We start from the raw sequence: 20,846 nt of genomic DNA, 5'->3' as shown, positions 1-20,846 counted from the left end.
GCTGTGCCCTAAAGCAACACAGACACACTGGAACTGTGTTTAATTAACCTCCTGCCAAAGCTGAAATGTCAGGAAAGGATATCACTAGACTTCAAATGCTTTTTAACTTGGTTGCTACGGGTAGTACCAGTTTCTCTAGGATTCAAACCAATTGTTCTCAAAATTGACTAGACAGTAATGGATAGTTACTTTTGGAAATAAATTGTAAACAGAAAGTACAATTTAAAAATTAGATATTACTTTTAAAAACCAAGATTTTTCCAAGGGGGATTTTAATTTTGTCTGTACCATCAGCCTAATGGTTTAGGCAGAATCTAATATGTGAAATTACTTTTTTGCTCTTCAGGAGTGAGAATTGTTTGTAAGTATTTGGTTTTTCCTACTGCAGAGCTTTCTTCTCCTGAACATGCACAAACAATTTTAATTGATACAAATGTGGTCAAGAAAAGAGATCATGTATAGTAATTTTAATCTGAAGATTTTCTTTATGTGCTTTTACATCCTAAAAAGTTGTATCTGGATATTATGTAATAATATTAATTAACAATTTTCTAGGCAGCTTAGAAAACCAGATAGGAGGAAAAAGTAAAGGTTAGAAATGAAAATGCCCTCTATGAATATCTGCCTGGCTAGGCATACATTAGTTGTCACATATTGATCTTGCCTGCATGCATCAGAAAATAGAGTATTAATTTCACTATTTTAATTACTTATTGTCAAATTTACACTCCCATAGGCAAGAAAATTGATTTTTGCATTCAAGTAAGATTTTTTCACTCAGATTCAGGAGCTCTGTGAAAAAAGGAGGCATATAAATTTTTCCCATGTTTGTCTTTTACTGTTGATGAATTATCTTGCTCATGTCCAAACAAATTTGTCATGGACACCTGAAGTTTAGCAAAATATCCTTCTCTTGGGATAGGTTTCACTGTAAGGACTAAGATTTAAGAAGCCTGGTTATGTCCCCCAGCTCCCAGTACCGGTCTTCCCTCCTTCCTCAAAAAAATCCCAAAACTCAGCTATGTTTTGCAAGCATTTTCCTCCATCCTAAAGGATAGAAATACACAGAGTTGTCTTCTGTAACTTTTCAAATCTGACTGCTGTGGTACTGAATGATCCATGGGTCAAGGTTATGGATAAGGAGGAAGTGTCTGAATCTAAGGAACTCGTGGAATTATGCATAACTCTTTGAATGCCCCAGTTCAGCAGGTGGGACCAGTTTATTACTGTGTAGGTGTGACCAAAGCTGGGTATTCTAAACCCTCTGTGCCATCTGTGATTTCCAATGAATTGTTAACAATGGACCATTTCCAGCAGCTGCCCAGGGCACACCTGACCTCTCAGGCTGGGAGCTGGGTGTGAAAGAAGCCTGTGAGATAAGAGCTGTGATAACTCCCCTCCAGGGAGTCATTAGCACCTCCACACCTACCTGAGGGGTCATGTCTGCTAATGGGCCATCAATGATTCCAAAAATCCCTCACCACAGAGTCAGATCAGCCATTGTGGAACTCCCTGCCCTGGGGGAGGTACTGGGTATTCCCACCTGAACCTGAGGCAATGTAATCTTGGGGGGTTTGGGGACTTCTGGGACCTCTCGTTGGATCTCGATGAGGACCAGAACCTTGACAGGACTGTGACCACCACTCTCGACCAGACTGTGACCATCATCTGCACCAACAGGTTTTTCACTTCCTCTTCCTTTGGACTCCAGGGAACCACGTGGGGCTCAGCACAGGGGCCTACAAACCCCATTGTGTTTGTGCCCCAGGGTGCTGGGTTAAACTTCTGGGGTTTGTGGGTTAAAACTGATTTCTCTTTGTGTCATTGCATTCACTGTAATATTTTTATTAAATTGTAACTCTGACTTATAATCTCTTTTGTGTTGGCTTAATTTCTCTTGCTGGTTTACCTTTAAACCAGCACAGTTATGGATGAGGAGGAAGTGTCTTCATCTAAGGAACTTGTGGAATTATGTATAACTCTTTGGGAAAGATGTATAAGACTTTGGAGTCTTCCAGGACATGTCAAGAACCCTCTGCCCATCAGCCACTACTTTGAAGCCTAAAATATAATAGGTAAGGATAGAGATTTAGTTTTGGACTAGTCTGGCAGTGCCTTTAGAGTCCTGTGTGCATGTTTATCACATCCCCCAGAGGTAATGCAGTGACACTGGACATAAGTCTGATGGTAACAGACCTTCAGTGTGTGTCATGTCTAATGTGGTAGGAATGAATTATTCCAAATCCACTGTCATCACAAAGCAGAGCACTACAGTTTAACAGGTATTTAAAACTTTGTTAAAAATGGTAATTCCTTGTCAAGTTTTATGGAATTTTGTTCATTTCACAGGTTTATTTGCAGGTAATCTTCTTTTGCCTCCTTGCCCCTCAAAAAAATAGTTTTGAAAAGAACTTTGAAATCTGAATTACTTTTCAGTCCTTAATACTGAAATTTACTGTTTTACCTTTAGAAAATCCTGCAGTGGAATTTATACTGAACATGAGTGATAAAAATAGGGGAAAACCCACTCAGGACATGTATGTTTATTCTGCAATGTAATAGCAAGGACTGTTGGTTTATGGGGACTTCTGAATTCCCAAGGTGAATACCCCACAATTCCAGACAGCAAGTAATATTTGGCAACTAGGGCAATTGTCTTAACACACCACACATCCTCAAAAGCATGCCTTTATATTAAACACTAAAGACAAATGCAACAGTTGGAGTACGTGACCCTAGACACCTCTTACAGGGTTCCAAAATGTCAGGGAATTAGAATTTGGTGGGATGAGTACAGACATAGGAGGCACACAGTGTCACTGTTTGCTCAGAGTCTTTTTTTGATTATTTTCAGTTACTTTCTAGAAATTTTTTGGCAACTTCTCTGCAAAATGGAAGGGCATTGTACCTTAGCTGAGGGTACAAACTGATGTAGAAATATGTCTCCTGTATTTCGTTCAGGGTTTGGAACAACTTTGTGTTATCTTCCATGGCAAAGAGATTGTGACTACGTGTTCTTTAATTCTAGAAGTCCCTATATTGTCTGCAAGCCTTTCTACTGACAACCTTACCCTTCTATTAGCTCCTCTTTTCTGTATCCTATTATGTGCATTTTCTTGGGTTACCCTCTGTCACCTAAAATATTCTCTTCATTTCATGGATAAGATTAATGGCATAAGCCCCCAGTCTTTCTCAGTTCCTTGAAGTCTGGTGATTGCTCAGGTAAAAATTATCTTGTTGATTACATAAATTTCAACAGCTCTTTTCTTTTAATTTCATCTTTACATTTTTATCTCCAGTATTTCTTCTTGCCCTATATACTCTGCCAAATTAAAAAAATGTAACAATATATGTTGTTTCAAGACTAGTACTAGCTCTACTGTGGTTTTTTTTTTTTCAAATAAGCCGTAAATATCTCAGGATGTGCAAGTGAATAGCAATTATCACTCACAAATAACTTCTAATAGTCAGAATATTATGGATACCTGCCTTTTTTTTTCACATCTCAGATAATAACTTCCTGAGACGATGAGTTAAACTGAAAGAATATTTAGAAAGCAAAAGTGAGATTTTAAGAATGCAGTCGTTCTGCATTTTACACTTTACTGGCCCACGTCTGTTCTGTCTCCCAGAAGTCAATGCAGATGAGCAGGGGAAAAAAATCCAAACCAACTCTCATGGGACACATTGCTTTGACTGGCTGAGTTAGAATTGCAGTGCCTAGTGAGATAAGTGGGTCTTGTGCTTAAAATGTCTCACTTACCACCTGTTTGATAGACAGTATCTTTGTTAAATTTGGCAGATTTGTGGAGCTCCCTTTCATTTTGTTGAGAGTTCAGGTTCTGGCTTTGAAATGTGAACTCGAGTCTTGCAGCCGCAGAGGCATTTGAGTCTGTCCTCTGAACATTTCCCCCACCCCATAACCAGGAGGAATGAGAAAGGGAGAACTGGTGGTTAGGTCTGACCTAAGGGCAGGAAGACCTTCCTTCCGTGCAGATAAGCAGCTTGCAGCCACTGCTTCCCGCTGAGAGCACATCTGAAAGTCACTTGCGTGCAAAGGCAGCTCCTCCAAGGAGCAGGATGACTAAAGAGGTTGCTACAAACAGGAGGGAAACTTAAAACCAGAGAAAACACAGCTAGAACATCTGCCTTAACCCTCTGGGACCTTTTGTTAGACACATGAACTGTGGGGGTCGACAGTGGGTCTGTGGATCCTCTGATGTGTGAGGTATTTGATGAGGAAATTGATCTCAAACAGTTCAAGGTGCATCCTTGAAAGAAGAGCAGTTTGGAGTGCACCCTTAAGGGGGAGAGAGGCAACTGAAAATGTAGCAGACCTTGTAGCCAGTAAAATGTTTCCATCTATGCTTAGAGAACTGACTAACCAAATATGTGATGACACGGTGTAGAAAAGGATAGATAAAATTTAAGCTGTAACTGAAAATAAAGTTCTTAGTTCTTTGTTCTGCTGCTGCTTGAACATGTCTTGATCTCTTCTGTCTGCCATAACTCATCCCTACCCTGAAAATGAACCATAAATTCTGAATAAGAAAGGGGCTCTCCAGTAGGAGGAAGGTGTTCTTAGAAGGATGGAAGCCCCTGGAGACCCCAGAAAGCACAGCCAGGAGGCACCTGGTGACATGAGAGCACAAACAGATCTGCTTCATGGCTTCAGCAGAGCTGCTGTGTGCAAGGCACCCCTTGCACCACCAGTTATCCACCAAACATACACTTTTCCTCTCATTTTGCTGTTGGGACAGGGCAGACAGTGAAAACAGATGTTCCCCTTGCCCAAGGTAAGTCCTCCTTTGGAAATCACAGTCTGGCTTCAGACTGTGTTGTTTGCATACTGGAGAGTACTCCAGCAGATAAGGGAAGCCAGGAACACAGTCAGCAACTGCTGTGCCAGCCAGGCCAGGCCCTGCCAGATTTTAAACACTTTTTGTGTTTAATTTTCTCTTTTCACCTTAAAATCAACTAAAAAAAAAAACAGTGGGTCTGCCTGTCTTTAAAAAAAGATAAAACACTACACCCAACCCCCTCCACTGGCTAGTAACCATCATTTTATTCAACACAGATCTTTCATTTCATATGTAACATAATGGAAAGTAACATGGCTGCAGGTGGAATCATGTTGCAAGACTTCGCATGTCTACACTAGATGATCCCCTGGGTTGCATACAAAGGCTGTAACATGTTCACTGTCAGTGGGTTTTGTGGGAGGATCTTTGTTTTCTGTGGGTTTTGATTCTTGTGTATTGTGCTTGTGAGACCTTCTTGGAACACATCTGCATTTTTAATAATCTGTGACACATCAGTGTTTGAAAATAACAGTCCACATTTTGCTGCGAGGTAACACTCACAGCTCAGTTTATGAAAAACATTCCCCTGTCAATTCTCTGTAACGCTGAGCTCAGTATGAGTGAAAGTTTCTTTTTGAGAACCTAACAGGTACTTGAGCAGTGAGGCTCATCTTTACTGGGTAAGCAGGCAAGCCCTCTAATTGGTTTAAAAAAGGATGCTGCTGCGCAGAGCTTTGAGAATGCAGACCAAATTACAGCTAAGTTTCAAGAGGTATTTGCAGTCACAGCTGAGCAGTGCTGAGGTGGGAGAGCATCGATCTTTCACTTCTGCACACGACGAAACAAGGTCGAGCTGAATTCCAGCGGCTCGTTTGGCTGCTCAAGATGACAGACCATCAATGCATTCACTGCAAACCCAAACCAGATATTAGCATTCATACTAAGCTGGAAAGAGACCTCTTACTAGGAATTACTCTTTTTTATACTGTACACGGAAAGCAAAAAAATCGAGGTTCAATTTACTGTACGGAGTGAATACAATAATGCTAAAATGCATCTTTATATTTAATATAATGAAGTTTTTTAGGAACTGAGAATGGGCTCCCCGAATTGGACTGTAGGGAGTCTGTGCCTCTGCTGACCCATAATGATGGGATTCCTCTCAGCCACCCCTTGTCTGTGTTCTGAGGGGTTCAAGGTCAGTGATTTGCATGATGTCACACTGTTATTATTCCTTTGCTAAAATGGAAACGTGCATCTCACTGTAATTTTGCCACTCTGACTGACTTTGAGCACAGTTTTAAAGTCTTCTGTTTATTTGTATCGTCATGGTGTTCCAGCTTTCCATAAAGTTAGGGAAACAAACACCTGCATGAAAATAAAGTGGTGGTTGAAAAGTTGAAGAATTTAAAGTTTTGATGAGAAAACACAGAGAGAAGGACTAAGTTTGAAAGCAACTGCTTTAATTACGCACTCCATTCTTTTTTTCATCCAATTCCCTTCATTCCAAATTCTGATTTTATGAGTGAGCACAGGTTTTCTCTGCAGTTTTCTTGTTTACTATTGTGCAACAAGAATCCCAGACTTGGTTCAAAATAATAATTCTCCTTAATAAACTATCTTTTATTTTTCTTTTCATATCTAATTCTGACAATTCCCTCACTAACACTAGTATATATTTGGTATTTTTTTTCCAAAACAGTACACTTGCATCAATATTAGAATCAACCCTGAAATGCATAGAATTAAGATTATTTCATATATTCATTACAGTCTAGACAGTGGATTTAAGACAGACACTGGAGAAGTTGTAGGGGAAATTTACTAGAATGAGCAGGAGGATGAAGGATCTCTGTTAGAAGAGGTGTCTGGAAGAGCATCACTGTTTTCAGCCTAGCAACAGTAAGGAGAGAAAGGGACACAATTTCTCTCTGTAAACACCTGACTGCCATAGTAGGAAAAATCCCGTAGATATTGCTGACAGAAGAACCAATGGTTATAAAGTGCTCAAAGGTGTGTCTCAGCTGTAAGTTAGAGGACAGTTTCTGATTGCTAAAAGTGTTCTGCTATACTTTTCCAGTAGGAAGTGCAAGGGTTTGGGCTTCTTAGTGGAAATGTTCTTGTCTAAAATAGATAAGAACTGGATATGGTGAAACCACCTGAAAAACGGGTATTTAAGCCTCAAACCTGAAAGAACTGCTAACAGAGAAAAGGAAACACTGAAAAACTTCTCTGTGGGTAGTGTGTTTTTAAACAAATTTCTCTCTTGTTGACAGAAAGTCAGTATCCAAGGGAAAAAAGCTAGCAGAGATCTGCCAAAGAGAGAACACCAAATTATGTTTATGTGTCTTCTGATATGCAGAAAGAAAAGTATATCTGAACAAAATTCATTTAACCACACAGTACAAATAGTTCTTGGAAACAGAAAGAAAACACTGCCTCATTAGCAGAACAGAAAAGGGGAGCACATTTTTTTCATATCAGGCAAATTCACAGAAATTAATATACTGATACAGGGATGCAGTATGAAAACAAGCATAATTCATGTGTTTAGTAATGATCTAGAGGATGATGTTAAGTGAACAATAATTTACTTTGCCAATGAGAAAAAGACAACAACACAACAATCATAAATTTTCAGTGTATACAAGGTCTTATTTTTCTTATCTGGTTCTGATCTCTATGCTAGATAAAGGTTAAATACTAACAACCTTGCTGTCCCTGTAATCAACTACTTTATCTGCAGCAAAATCAATATAAGCTATACCAAATGTCTGATGCCAGAGAAAAGGCTGCACAGGAGAAATTCCAGGAGGGTGATTTTTTGATTCAAAACTCTGGGCTTAAAATATTTTAAATTAATTTTCTGCATTTGTGACTTTATATAATTTAAATAATTCGATTTCTAGTACATTTTGCCACCTCAAGCCTATGAATGCTTCTTTTCTTATCCTTTTATCCTGGTTAAATGAAAAACAAAACCAAAAAGTATGAGCACCTATCAACCTATCAAAGCTGCTCTGGACAAAGACTCCTATAGAAATGGAATGGAAACTGGTTTTTGCTTAGCACTTATTTTGCTGAATAATTTTTCATCTTGAGTTTTACAACTGGGGAGGATATGCTAGATGGACTTCCCAACCTTTCTGCTTGGGACAGTTGCATGTAGCAATAACTTCAGAAAAAAATTTGGAAGAGATTTAACTGAAAATCAAAGCATAACACAATGAGAAAAAAGTTTTCTGGTTTAGCTATATGAAAAAAAAAATAAATTGGATAAGTCTTGCTGCCTGCTATTTTAAAGTTTAGCTTGAAAAGGGAAAACTGGACTAATAAATATAGTTGAACAATGTTCATGAAATCCACACAGACAACCTTCATGTGGCCTTACATTTGGAACAAGAATGAAAATAATTTTTAGGAAAAGATTTGAGTCAATTCCAAAGTTGACTGCAAATTAGATGCACTGAAATTATTTCATATTACAGAAAGGTAGTCTGGAGCCTCTGCTGGTGAAGATAGAACTCTCAGCATGTCCAAGGGCAGAAAGGAGTCCCTGCTCAAAACAGAGCTCATCAGTTATCTGATTATCCTCTCCATATATTCCACATACATGTCCAGCCTAACTCAACTGAATCCAACTCAGCTTCCAAAACCATCCTTATAATAGTAGTATATTCAAGATAAATTTCATTATAGCGTATCGTACATTAATGAGAAATTCTGGGCCTTCCTTACCTAGCTGAACTCAAATAAGTTTCTCAAATTGTCCTTTGATTGACTTTTGTACTGTCTTGCTTTAAGACCTATTGCTGCAGTATGTTCTGAAAACACAATAAGCTTCAAATCCAAACATTATCAGAAAAATCTGAAGTTCTTCCGTTTTCACTGATTCTTGTTTCAGTGGCAACTTAGGCACAGAATGGTACTTAAGCAACCCAAGTATAAGATGAAAACTACTGGACAGAGAAAAATCAAGTTTTTCACCTCTGCAAGGGAACACCCTTTAGGGGATAGAAAGGGAGTAGAATGTAAATAGTTTATTACTTGATGCTTCAGTCTAATGTAAAGGCACTGAGCTGACAAGTCAGCATGCAGCTGACATTGCCAAATGCCTTACTGTGGGGTAGCAATTTTTCAGTTTGGAGGAATTAACCATTAGATTTATTGATATGGAGAAAGAGAGGTCAGCATATAACCTGTTGTTTGCTAAAGGGAGGGTAGTAGAGTACTGTCTTCAGGATTTTTCATCTCTGGAAGAGAAAAAAAACAGCATTAAGTCCTGAATTTGAAGCAGATGAAAAAAATTTGGAAACACTTATGAAAAATCCTAACTCTGTTCATTGTCAGGTTAAAACTGTCCTTTCTCTTCACTTGAAAATAATTTTTTTAGCATATTTCCTGCTTTGTATCTACTGACACTTCTATGCTGATCTAAAATGCACTGATGCTTTTTGGAGGCAGAATCCAACGCAGTTTTTGGCAGCAGTGACTCAGTTGGTGCCCAATCCCATTATACTGAACTTCCACCCACTCCGTCCCCCCGACTGTAAGTTCTGACTTTTAGGCATGAGCAGAACCTAAATCTGAACCATGCTAAGCTTCCTGGTGCCCCAGCACACATATTCCAGTAGGATTTAAGTACCAGATGTTTGCTGCTGCTGCTCATTTGAGGCCCACTGTGATAAGTATATTCAAAACACACTGATTTCTGTAAATCCTGTTCTCCACATGCAATTCCTAATCCTCTACATGCAAGGAACAGGATAACTAAGACACTTACTTCTATATTATCAATTCCATTAGAAAAATCCCTAACATTTTAAAATAATTTTGTAAATCTGTCCCTTTCCTTTAACACTTTTAAGGCTATTAATTCAAGAAATACCTTTTTCTAGTTTTGTAAATATTTTATTAATATTATTTTGAAATTCAATACGTTGAAAACTTTATTATACTTCTTATACTCTCATTGCAAAGTGTCTGTGAATTTTGAATACCTGTTTTCTGCAGAGTTTTCATTTTTCAGGTACTAATCTTTGAATGAAGAATGCTTACTTTTCATATCTCTTATTAACATCTGATCCTGCCTGCTTATTTTTGTCTGCATCTAGGTTATTTACAAAGATTTATTTATAAAGATATCATATCTTTCTACTTAAAATTACTCTTAAACTTTTCATGCCTCCTTACAGCTGCAATCTCACATATTTCCATATGATGCTGAGTTTGTTCTTCAAGAATGTAACTTGTCGTACAATAAATATTAATTTTTAGTTTACTTTTTAGATTCAATCTCTAACTAAAAACAAAGATCTGGGATCTAAAAGAAAAGCAAGCACTGTCTACTGCCAGTTGATGGAGAGAGGGACACCTTATCAAAGGAGGGGGGGCAGTGTAATTTTTTTTTTTAACTTGTGGCATAACACAGATATTTTAAAAATATTTTTTAAAGTACTAACTAGTTAGAGCAGAGGGAAAGGTCACCGCTGCTATACTGAGTCAAGTACAGTTACTATCTTAATTGCTTTGCTCAAGTCAGTAGTGGCAGCTGGAATGCACTGGACATATGACCTGTGCTGTATCTTAGCCATTAATGAGAAATTCTTAGCAAACATCTTGCAATCTTTGTGAAATGCACATACTTCCCTTCTCCACATGTGCAGGGCACTGTGATTCCTTGGCTGCTGTGTGTTTTGGGCCAGGCCTTCATTGGTGGTGTAGCAGCAGCACTTGGTGCTGTCACCTCTTCCCTTGTGCTGCTGTGGAGCTGCAGCTCCACTCCAGGACATCCATGACCCCTGAGAGAGCTGACATGGCTCAATATTTAGGTTATACCTTCCCTGTTTCATTTAAGAAAGTCACTGTCACATCACTTCAAATATGTGATATCAGTTAAGTTCTGCTCTCTTTGGGGACAGTTATTTTCAAAGTATATTATGCTGGTTACAAAGCAGTTATGCTGCACATTTTCCTAATAAAATTTCCCATGGTAAGTGAAGTGGAAAATAGCATTACAGTTGCTTGAATACAAGTACTGGGCTTCTGTTCTTTCAGAAGGATAATGGCTGTATGAACAGAAAATGTGCCTTTTGCATTCATCTAAAATACTATTCTTTCCTTTCTGGAAGGAGGAAAAAGGAGACTTCCATGACTCCACATATCAATACTTCTGTCGCTTAGTTTTTGACAACTTGAGGTTGTTGGGTTACATAATGATACAGGTGGTACTCCTCTAAGGTAAATTATTATACAAGGAATTGGCTTAGATAAGGTCCTGCAATTCAAATTGCCTAAACCTTTCTACTGATACTGGGATTTTTTACCCATCATCAATTAAAGATGATCTTACTCAATAAGCAAACCCACTAAAATTTGTAGGGTATTATAACCTCCAGTATTGTTATAATCAGGGAATAAAATTCAGTATTACTATAACCTGGGCCTTGTATGTTTTATGTTCTCTCACACTTCCTTCAATTGCAAATGCCTCATCCAAATGTCTCATACTATACGATATGGCTTTAACCTTGAGCTCACCATTTCTAAAGTACTTGCTGTTATTGAATTTTAAGGGAGAATAGAATCTGTATCTATGGATAAGTTTATGGTGCAAATTGTTTTCTCTCTGAAATGAAAAGCAGCATTTGTTCAAGATGAATCCAATAGATTTCATTCAACAAACTCACAGAAAACAAATACATTTTTAAGTTAATTACTAACAAATCTCTGGTTCATTTCAGTGAGATCAAGATTTAGTCCCAGACAGAAGTCTCTCATATAGTTCAAAATTGACCATGGAAATGTCAGGCTTTTCCTAAGTATTCTCATGGAGACAGTCACAAAGCTGTTGCAGAGTTTCTAAATATAAAGGCTTTTTCTTTTTAAACACCAGAGTCCCTTGGTTTGCATGCAGTAACACCTACCAGATACAGGCAGAAATGCGGAGCTACGGCTAAAAATGAGTGGTTGCCTGTAGGGCAGAGGCAGCTGATCTGAACTGACCAAAGGGATTTTCCAGATTATATGGTGCCATGCTCAGCACACAAAGCTGTGGGACAGGAAGGAAGAGGAGGACATTCAGAGTGATGGTGGTTTTCTTCCCAAGTCAGTCACTTGTGTTGGATCTCTGCTTTTCTGGGCATGGCTGAAGGTCTGCTGCCCATGGGAAGGGCTGAATGAATTCCTTGTTTTGCTTTGCTTTCCCTGGTACACTGTCTGTATCTCAGCCCAGGAGCTCTTTTACCCTTCTGATTCTCCTTCCTGATCTCACTGGAGGGCAGTGGGGCTTAGTTGCTGGCTGGGGTTAAATCATGGCAGTCTTTATGAAAACTAGAAATTCTCTTGAAAGACACCTTACTTAATACCAAAAGCCATTATTCTATAAACAGGAATTAACACTCATTAAAGGCAGACATGGTGATAAAAGCATTTTTCATGCTGAATGGGCTTTAAAAAAGGATATGAATTGTGGAAATGAAATGTCAGTGAATATACACTTAAAATGTAAGTACAGGTTACATGTCAAAAACTACATGCCAATCAATAACCACTACAATAAGAAAACAATTAATATAGGACTCCTTAAGTCCTATGTTTAAACAATAATAGAAATCCTCATCAATTGATTGTGTGAATGTTTGGCTTTTGTAGTTTAATTGGTGGAAATATCAATGTAACTCACTGAACACTGCCTGCCATGCATGGACAATACATCTGTATTCAGTGCCAGCATCTCTGACAATACAGGGCACAAATGTGACCTTGCCCTTAAGCACTGGCTGCAGCACAGTACTGTGTCCCATGCAGGTGTCATGGGATATTACACCCACAGCTTTCAGAGTTGATGTCAAAGAGCAGAAGAGTTTCCTGTAATATTGTAAGATTTCCAAGTCTTACCTTTGAATTGCTCAGCACAATGGAAGGACCCCACAAAAACCAGTTCTGGGTAAACTATTGTACTATAGTACTAGTTCAGCAGCCAGGACCAGTTTATCACTGTGTGGGTGTGACCAAAGCTGTGCATTCCACGCGCTCTATGACATTTCCCATGAACTGTTAACAAAGGACCATTTGCAGCAGCTGCCCAGGGCACACCTGACCCCTCAGGCTACAAGCTGGGTGTGAAAGAAGCCTGTGAGATAAGAGCTGTGACAACTCCCCTCCAGGGAGTCATTTACACCTCCACACCCAGCCTGAGGTGTCATGTCTGCTAATGGACCATCAATGATTCCAAAAATACCCCATGAAATACCCTTACAGAGTCAGAGCACCCATTGTGGAACTCCCTGCCCTGGGGGAGGTACTGGGCATTCCCATCTGGACCTGAGAGAATATAATCTTGGAGTTTGGAAACTTCTGGGACCACTTATTGGATCCAGAGGACGAGCAGAACCTCGACAGAAGGAGACCACCACTCTTGACCAGACTGTGACATCATCTGCACCAACAGGTTCTTCACTTCCTTTTACTTTGGACTCAGAGGAACCACGTGGGGTTCAGCAGAGGGGCCAACAAACCTCAGTGTGTTTGTGCCCCAGGGTGCTGGGTTAAACTTCTGGGCTTTGTGGGTTAAACTCAATTTCTCTTTGTATCATTGCATTTATTGTAATATTTTTATTAAATTGTAACACTGACTGACAATCTCTTTTGTGTTGCTTTCATTTCTCCTGCTGGTTTACCTTTAAACCAGCACAACTATCTATGCATTGTGTGCTTGCAGCACCGTAACTGAGCTAATGACAGCATTGCTTTGATACAGATATCTGAGATGCAGACAGTGAAACTGCAAATGGCTGTCTAGAAAACGTTGAAGTTACTGGTTTGTATTTGGAATGCTGTTGGAGAATGTAGCTGTAAGCAATGACATTGCGGACAGATAGATCAATCCCATACATTTTTTGTTTTAAGAAAGACAGTAACAGATTTATTTGGAGATAATCAAAACAGTAATACTCCTTAAGAAGCGAAAAGGCAGTTAAATTTTGAATTGCACTTAGTCCTGAGATTGGCAACTTTGGCAGGTAGGACAGTATGACTGAAAAATGCACAGGAAGAGGCCAAGGTGCAAATAAATCTGATCAAGATAATTTCACTGTAAGATGGGACCTGTAGTTCTGTCAGAAACCCCATTTGTCCCACAGGTTTACAGTGTGCTGACTATTTTAGGCCTGAATTCCTGTGGACACTTTATATAGTATCATCTCATACTTCAAGTGCTTAGCACAATATATTATATCTGTCAATGATATTTCATAATTCCTTTATATAGGTCCCACTAATACTGCTAGCTACAAAAATATCCAATTGGATTAAAAATTCTTTCTAGCAGACCTTAAAATTATGTGAAATACATGAGGTTGCTGAATAGGGAACACATATTTCTCAGGAAACAGGTTTTGGCACAGGATTTTGATATTTTTCTCATTAACTCAGTGGAATCCAAATCTCTACTGATAAGCTTTGATGATAACTAATTAATTAAATGCTGAAAAGTTCTTCAGTTGAAATCACTTCCCTGACTAAATGTTTGCATCCCACATAAGCTACTTGCATTTCTGTTGTATCAAACTCAGGTACTGAGAGGAAACCAATCTCCAGATCTGTGGTCGAGATTTAATATTTCCTATTTGATAAAGAAAATTAAAAAGGCAACATTTTACACCTTCCTTTCATAGCCAGAGGCAGACCCTGATAGGGAAAACCCACACAAACACATCTTGTCTAGCTCTGTAGTTGCAAAGTTTGGGGCACTCCGTTTTGATCCCCATCTCCCATGTCATGTTCCCGGAGTCACTGTGACCCATCGGCAAAAACCAGTTTGCACAGCAGGAGGAATAGATTGCAGCTCACCCAAGCATCTCAGCTGGTTCACATCAGCAAGGAAGAAAATACTGTAAACTATAAAGCCAACTGTAGTGACATCTCAGAAGAAGGAAGACGAAAGAACTGTTCTTCTGTATGCGCTGGTCTGCAACAGACTGACCAAGCACCTCCAGTCAGTGAGGTGTGGATTTGGAGTGGCATCATGTTTTGGGTTCTTGCACTTCTTCCACATTTCTCCTATCTAGAGTGAGATTACCCTTTTTTAAATCTGTAATACAGTGTGAAAACTTAATGTGATAGTTGGGAGGGGGGCTGGGGAATTCACTGGGAGTTACTGCGTGTAGCAGAAAATAATTCAGCATTAGTTCCTGGCCCATAGTGTTAATTTCTATCATCTGTGAAGCAATAAATAAAATGAGATCATCCTATTCACTTATGTCCAGCTGGTATGTTCCCTAATGTTATCCCTATTGCTCGTAATGAGTCCTTGCAAAAAGTGCTTTACAAAAGAGACCACAAATAATAAATACACTTTAAGTAAAGAACATGATTGCCTTTTTTGAAAGCACTGTGACATCAGGAAGATAACAGAAGCAGTTAGTATACAATCTATACAAATACAAAGAAAAGGGCTTGATGGGAATTTTGGAGCGGCTTCAGCTGCACCACAAACTGGCTTTGAACACTTAAGATTGTCTTCCATTTGAACACAAACTAGAATAGAGCAAAGATTTTAGATAACACAGAGGAAATGGAGACACACTGAAACTCCATTCATACAGGAATCCCTCCTTGCCTTGTTCACTGCCCTGGCAAAGCATTTCTCTTATTTAGCCTCATCTTGAAAGCAAAAACTTTTAGTGGCCTCCTGACTTGCCACAGACTTTCAGGACTCTTCCCCAAACCTGTATGGAAAGTTGGTGTTTCAGTCTGTCCTCTGTCACCCCTCTTTGCCTGGCCTTGCTGCAGAGACCCTGATGGAGGGTACAATCTCTTCCCTCCAGATACAGAGCAGCCCTGGGCACAGCAAAGAGGCTTTCTTCTTCTTTGTGGCTCAGACACCCCACTGAACATGCCCAGAGCTGCCAAGATACAGCATATTTGGCATCTCTACAGCTACACAAAGTGCTTAAAAGAAAAGCTTGCCACCAGAGCAAGGAGCTGTAAGAACTGCAAGACAGTAAAGTACTCATCTACAACTGACTTGATTTGCAGATTGTCTCTCTGTCTTAAAGGACAGGAATACTAAAGACATTGGAGAAATATTCATAAGAGATTCCATACAGATCCTGCAGGACAGGGATCTGGGTGCTGAGCACCAGCAGGCTCCACACCAGGCAGCAGGAGGGCAAACCCCACCCTGGGGAGCATCAACCACAGCACAGCCACATGGTCAGCAGAGGGATAATCCCACTGTGGTTTGTGTTGGTGAGGCCTCACCTGGAGCACTGAGAGCAGTTCTGGGCCCCACAGTTTCAGGAGGATGTGACAGTTCCTGAATGCCCCCATGGCAGGACAGCCCAGCTGGTGGAAGGTCTGGAAGGCATGTCCTGGGAGGAGCAGCTGAGACCTCTGGGTTTGAACAGTTTGGAGGAAAGGAGGCTGAGGGGTGACCTCGTTGCTCTCTGCAGCTTCCTGAGGAGGGGAACGGAGAGGGAGGTGTTGACCTCTCTCGCTGGGATGCACTGACAGGATGCCTGGAAACAGCTCAAAGCTGCACTAGGGGACATTAAGACTTGACATTCGGAAGCAATTCTTTACTGAGAGGGTGTTTGAACCCCGGGACAGGCTTCCTCAAGAGGAGGTCAATGTCTCAAGCCTGTCAGTGTTTAACAGGCATTCATGCCATACTCTTTGAACAGGATTTACCTCTGGATGAACCCTAAAGTGGTGAAGCATTTGGATTGTATGTACGTGTCTTCCACCTGAAAGATTATATTGTATTTTTTTCTGCTCTGGTCTGTTCTGTTCTGTTCTACTCTATTCTAAATGGGTATTTATTTACACAAAACGCACAGAGCAACCCCTGACTTCTAACAGAGAAACAAAAAGGTCCTCCATCAAACAGACCATTACTGCACTGGATGTTCATGCCCAGGCACTGGTGTAATCAGTTTTGCCCATGATAGTCACTGCTAAATTATGTCCTTGACTTTAATCTTGTCTTATGAGCTTTGCCATCTTATTTTATCCCATGTTTAGTTGAGGAAGGAAGGAAGGAGAGAGCAGAGGTCATCTGGAAGCCAACCAAAGTCAACCCCCAAAATTACTGTCCCCAAGTCCAGATTAGAGCTATTTTTTGAGTAGTTTTTCTCCTATTAATGAGTTGCCTTCAACTTTTACTTGACCCTTGGGAAACTGTGGAGCAAGTAACATGATATGGCAATGCACTAACTGCACTTGAAGTCAGTGTGGGCTGCAAGGACAGATGATTAGTTTGTTCACAAGCGTTATTTTCAGATCTTGTGAGTAATATATTACTTGTGAATCAAAATCTGGGAAATACTGACATAGCACTGTAAAAGTGAAAAAAAAATCTAGTAATGACTTTAAAATGCTGTCAAATCAAATGCAGTGCAGATGAGAAAGGAGGATGGGTTTATAATTTTCCATCTACATATTAATTAAGACTCATTTTTTATAGTCTGAAACCTTTCATGCTGATAGATCACAAGTTGTGTCAAAAAGTAATATAAAATTGTCTCAAGTCTCAAAATAAATCTCTTCAAACTGGAAACTGTTCTCTTTTCATCTCCAAATTATTTCACACACTTTGCATCATGAAGTCTTCAGAACATTTAATCCTAATGAAGTTGAATCATCTCAGACACTTTAAGACACTCCAGCATTCCAGGATTTATCTCAGAGACAGTGTTATTCAGAGAAGCACAACAATCCTGAACACTTCACATCTCTACTCCCATGTGAGGTTCTAGCAATAAGATATGGAACTAAATTCGCTCCCAGCCCCCATTATGGGGGCAAGGAGGTAAGTAAGTAGATCATAGGAAATGACTGGCAAGCTTTGTATCCTGTTTCTTACTCTGCCACAGCTTTCCTATGTGACTATGTCTTACCCTGTCTGTGCCTCGTATTCCCCTTCCGTGCATGTAGATAACAGGTTTTTTCCTCTCTTCATGGCAATGTGAATCTGAATTCATTAATCTTTAGAAGTCCCCTCATCCTGTAAGAGTCACACTTACTGTGCGTAGCTCCCTCAGCAAACTGGGAAAAGGCTTTTCTTTCTTCTTCTCTGTACCTTTGAAACCACTGCTATTTCACTGTTGGCTAAGACTTCCTTTCCAAGGAAACAGAAAACCTCTCTGTTCTTCTCTCACTCATGGCTGTGAATGCCAGTGCCAACATTGAAACTTTTCCTTAAGCAAAGCTGTTTCAGCATTGAAGACTATGAGAAAGAGACGGAGAGGCTTATCTTTTCAATTAACTCCCAAAAGATAAGTATTAGGTAACTGCTACTGAGGAATCCCTTTCCCAGTTCATCTATTCACTCTAAATATGCTCCACTGATGCATATGAAAATATTTTATAATTAAATATGAAAAGTGTGTTATGCTAGGAACAGGTAAGTCAACCCATCAGCAAACACCAGAATGGAACATCTGATATGGGAAGAAACATTACAATGCTTTCATTGATAAGAAATCCAAGTTTCATGGCTTACTGGGCCCCTGGAGTGGTGTGCCTGTAAGAGGTGCACCAGGTTAAATGAGCAAGAGCAAACTGAAGTAATGGTATTTCACTGTTCTCTCACATACAGATCAAAGCTTTAATCTGCACCCACTGATTTTAATTATATTAAAATAACTTTAGATGAAATGCACCTTTTTTCTTTCTTTTTCTTTCTTTCTTTCTTTCTTTCTTTCTTTCTTTCTTTCTTTCTTTCTTTCTTTCTTTCTTTCTTTCTTTCAACTTGAAATACTTCTCCTCTTAGAAAAAATGCTTTGAATGTGAATCCCACATGCCTAAACAGAAACATAGGATTACTTTGTGCAGTCCTTACTACTTCATCTGAGGATTTGAAGAGTTGCAAGTAGGACTAATTTGCTTTTCACCAGTACAGGTTCCCATGGGAGTAGAACTTACCCAATAATCACCCCCAATTCATACAGTACCATGTAGCCCACCTCAGAATTGACAGTTCTATGTCAATAAGTGTCTAAACACTCAAAAGGCAGTGCAGAAAACAGTAAAATGCCACAGGCCAAGTGCATCTTTCCTTTGATCTTAACTCTATGTTACAGTTTTCTTCTTACTAAAACCCCAACTTTACCAAGCTGCTCCTGCTACTCTCTGTCATTTGTACCTCATTCAACATAACTACACTTAATGCAATTGATAACTGATTTCATACAGGTAATTTCCAATATCTACTGCCAGCCCTCGCACAGAAACTGTCCAGATACACCTACAGCACCTGCTAAAACAATAGGTTTTCTTTCCAAAGACTTGTCACTGCACAAAACATTCTGGTGAAGCATAAGGGTTAGAGTTAGGGTTAGGGTTAGAGCAAATTTAATTATTTATTATTAATGCTGAAAAGTGACTTTCGCTAATTTTAAACACACAGATTATGACCAGAGCATTTACTTGAGCAAAGAACTTCATTCTAAAAATTTAGCAGGAAACATAGTCATAACCAACTCAAATTTATGCCAGCATACAAAATGGAGAATAAGACACGGGAACACTCACAGGGAATATAGATTTTTAATTAACGAATATTAAGCACTACTGTCCAAATTAACTGCAGCTGAGAGAGTACTTCTCAAGCAGTAAAGGAATATTGCATGTGACAACTAATTTGTGCAATTACTTCTAAATAATCTCATTTTGCAACAAGGCAGTTTGTATGTTTCTGAGAAGAAGCTGAGTAAATATTACATTTCAGAAGCATTATTGTGTCATTCTGCACAATTAGTACCATAGGCTCTAGTTCTTGCAAAAAGTGACATGAAGTTGTTTTGCTACTGATTTCCTACAATAGTCTGACACTTCCTACATCCACCACAGCCATGCCACTCTGCTTTTTGCTTGTACTGCAAAATGGAACCCTCTCTCTCTGAATCCTCTGAATTATTTTTGCCTGCAGGCGAGACAGTTTCCTGCAACACACATTCAGGTAGAAGAGGAATGTACTACACTCTATGCATTGCAAGAGTATTAGATGTACACTTTGTCAAAGAAAAAAGCAGACACTGCACGGCAGGGTTCGTGTGGGCAAGAGAGCACATTTTCACCTATATGGCCAAAAGTACTGAATACATTCATACAGCAAAAGAACAGCTTTACTCTTTTTTTCCTGAGCTGCTTTGGTGGTCTGGGTTCATATGACTCAGACATACTTTCAGAATCTGAGTTATACATTTGTGTCTAAATTTTTCCCTCAGTTGATGAAGATATATAATGAGCACCAGTTTTCAAGATTCTTCTAAGGCACCTAAAGAAGTTTTCAAGGTGTCTGCAAAACCCTAAGCAGTTAGAGCAGGAATCACATTTTCTATGTAGCATTTTCAGATAGCTATTTTTGGTTTTTTGCTTTGAAGAAATCTGTATCAACTAAGATAAATTCTTCTGTTTAGCTACTTGGAGAAAAACTCCTGAAATGCTTTGTTATTTCTATCTCATTGTTCCTTTAGTCTATGGGAAGTCTCACAATCTTTTTTTTCCCTTCTCCTTACTTTTGTAGCCCTTGCATATTTAAACTTAAGTAGGCAAACCACATAAGAAGTCTCTGACAGAGAAGCTGAGTCCAAGTAGCAAAAAGAGCACATCTTTTACAGCATGTTTATGCACAGTTTGGAGAGAGCCTCCTTGCCCTGTTCAACTCCTTGAAAGCAGCATTGTGGACTTTCTCGCAGCCTGGGCTCCCGTTTGCCAGGCATGGCCACATGGCCACTCGACAGCTCAGGCCGGCTGGCTGTATCACAGGATCTTCTCACTCCATGCCCACATGCCAGGTACTTCCAGACAAATGCCTAGAGAAGGTGAATCATGTGCTGGTTTAAAGGTAAACCAGCAGGAGCAATGAACCCAGATCAAGAGAGATTATAAATCAGAGTTACAAAGTAATGAAAATGTTACAATAAATGCAATGACACAAAGAGAATTTCTTTTTAACCTACAAAACCCAGAAGTATAACCCAGCCCCCTGGGGCACAAACACAGTGAGGTTTCTTGGCCCCTGTGCTGAGCCCCACC

This window comes from Pithys albifrons, chromosome Z, assembly GCF_047495875.1.
Source record: "Pithys albifrons albifrons isolate INPA30051 chromosome Z, PitAlb_v1, whole genome shotgun sequence".
NCBI lineage: Eukaryota > Metazoa > Chordata > Aves > Passeriformes > Thamnophilidae > Pithys > Pithys albifrons.
This window is presented reverse-complemented; position numbering follows the sequence as displayed.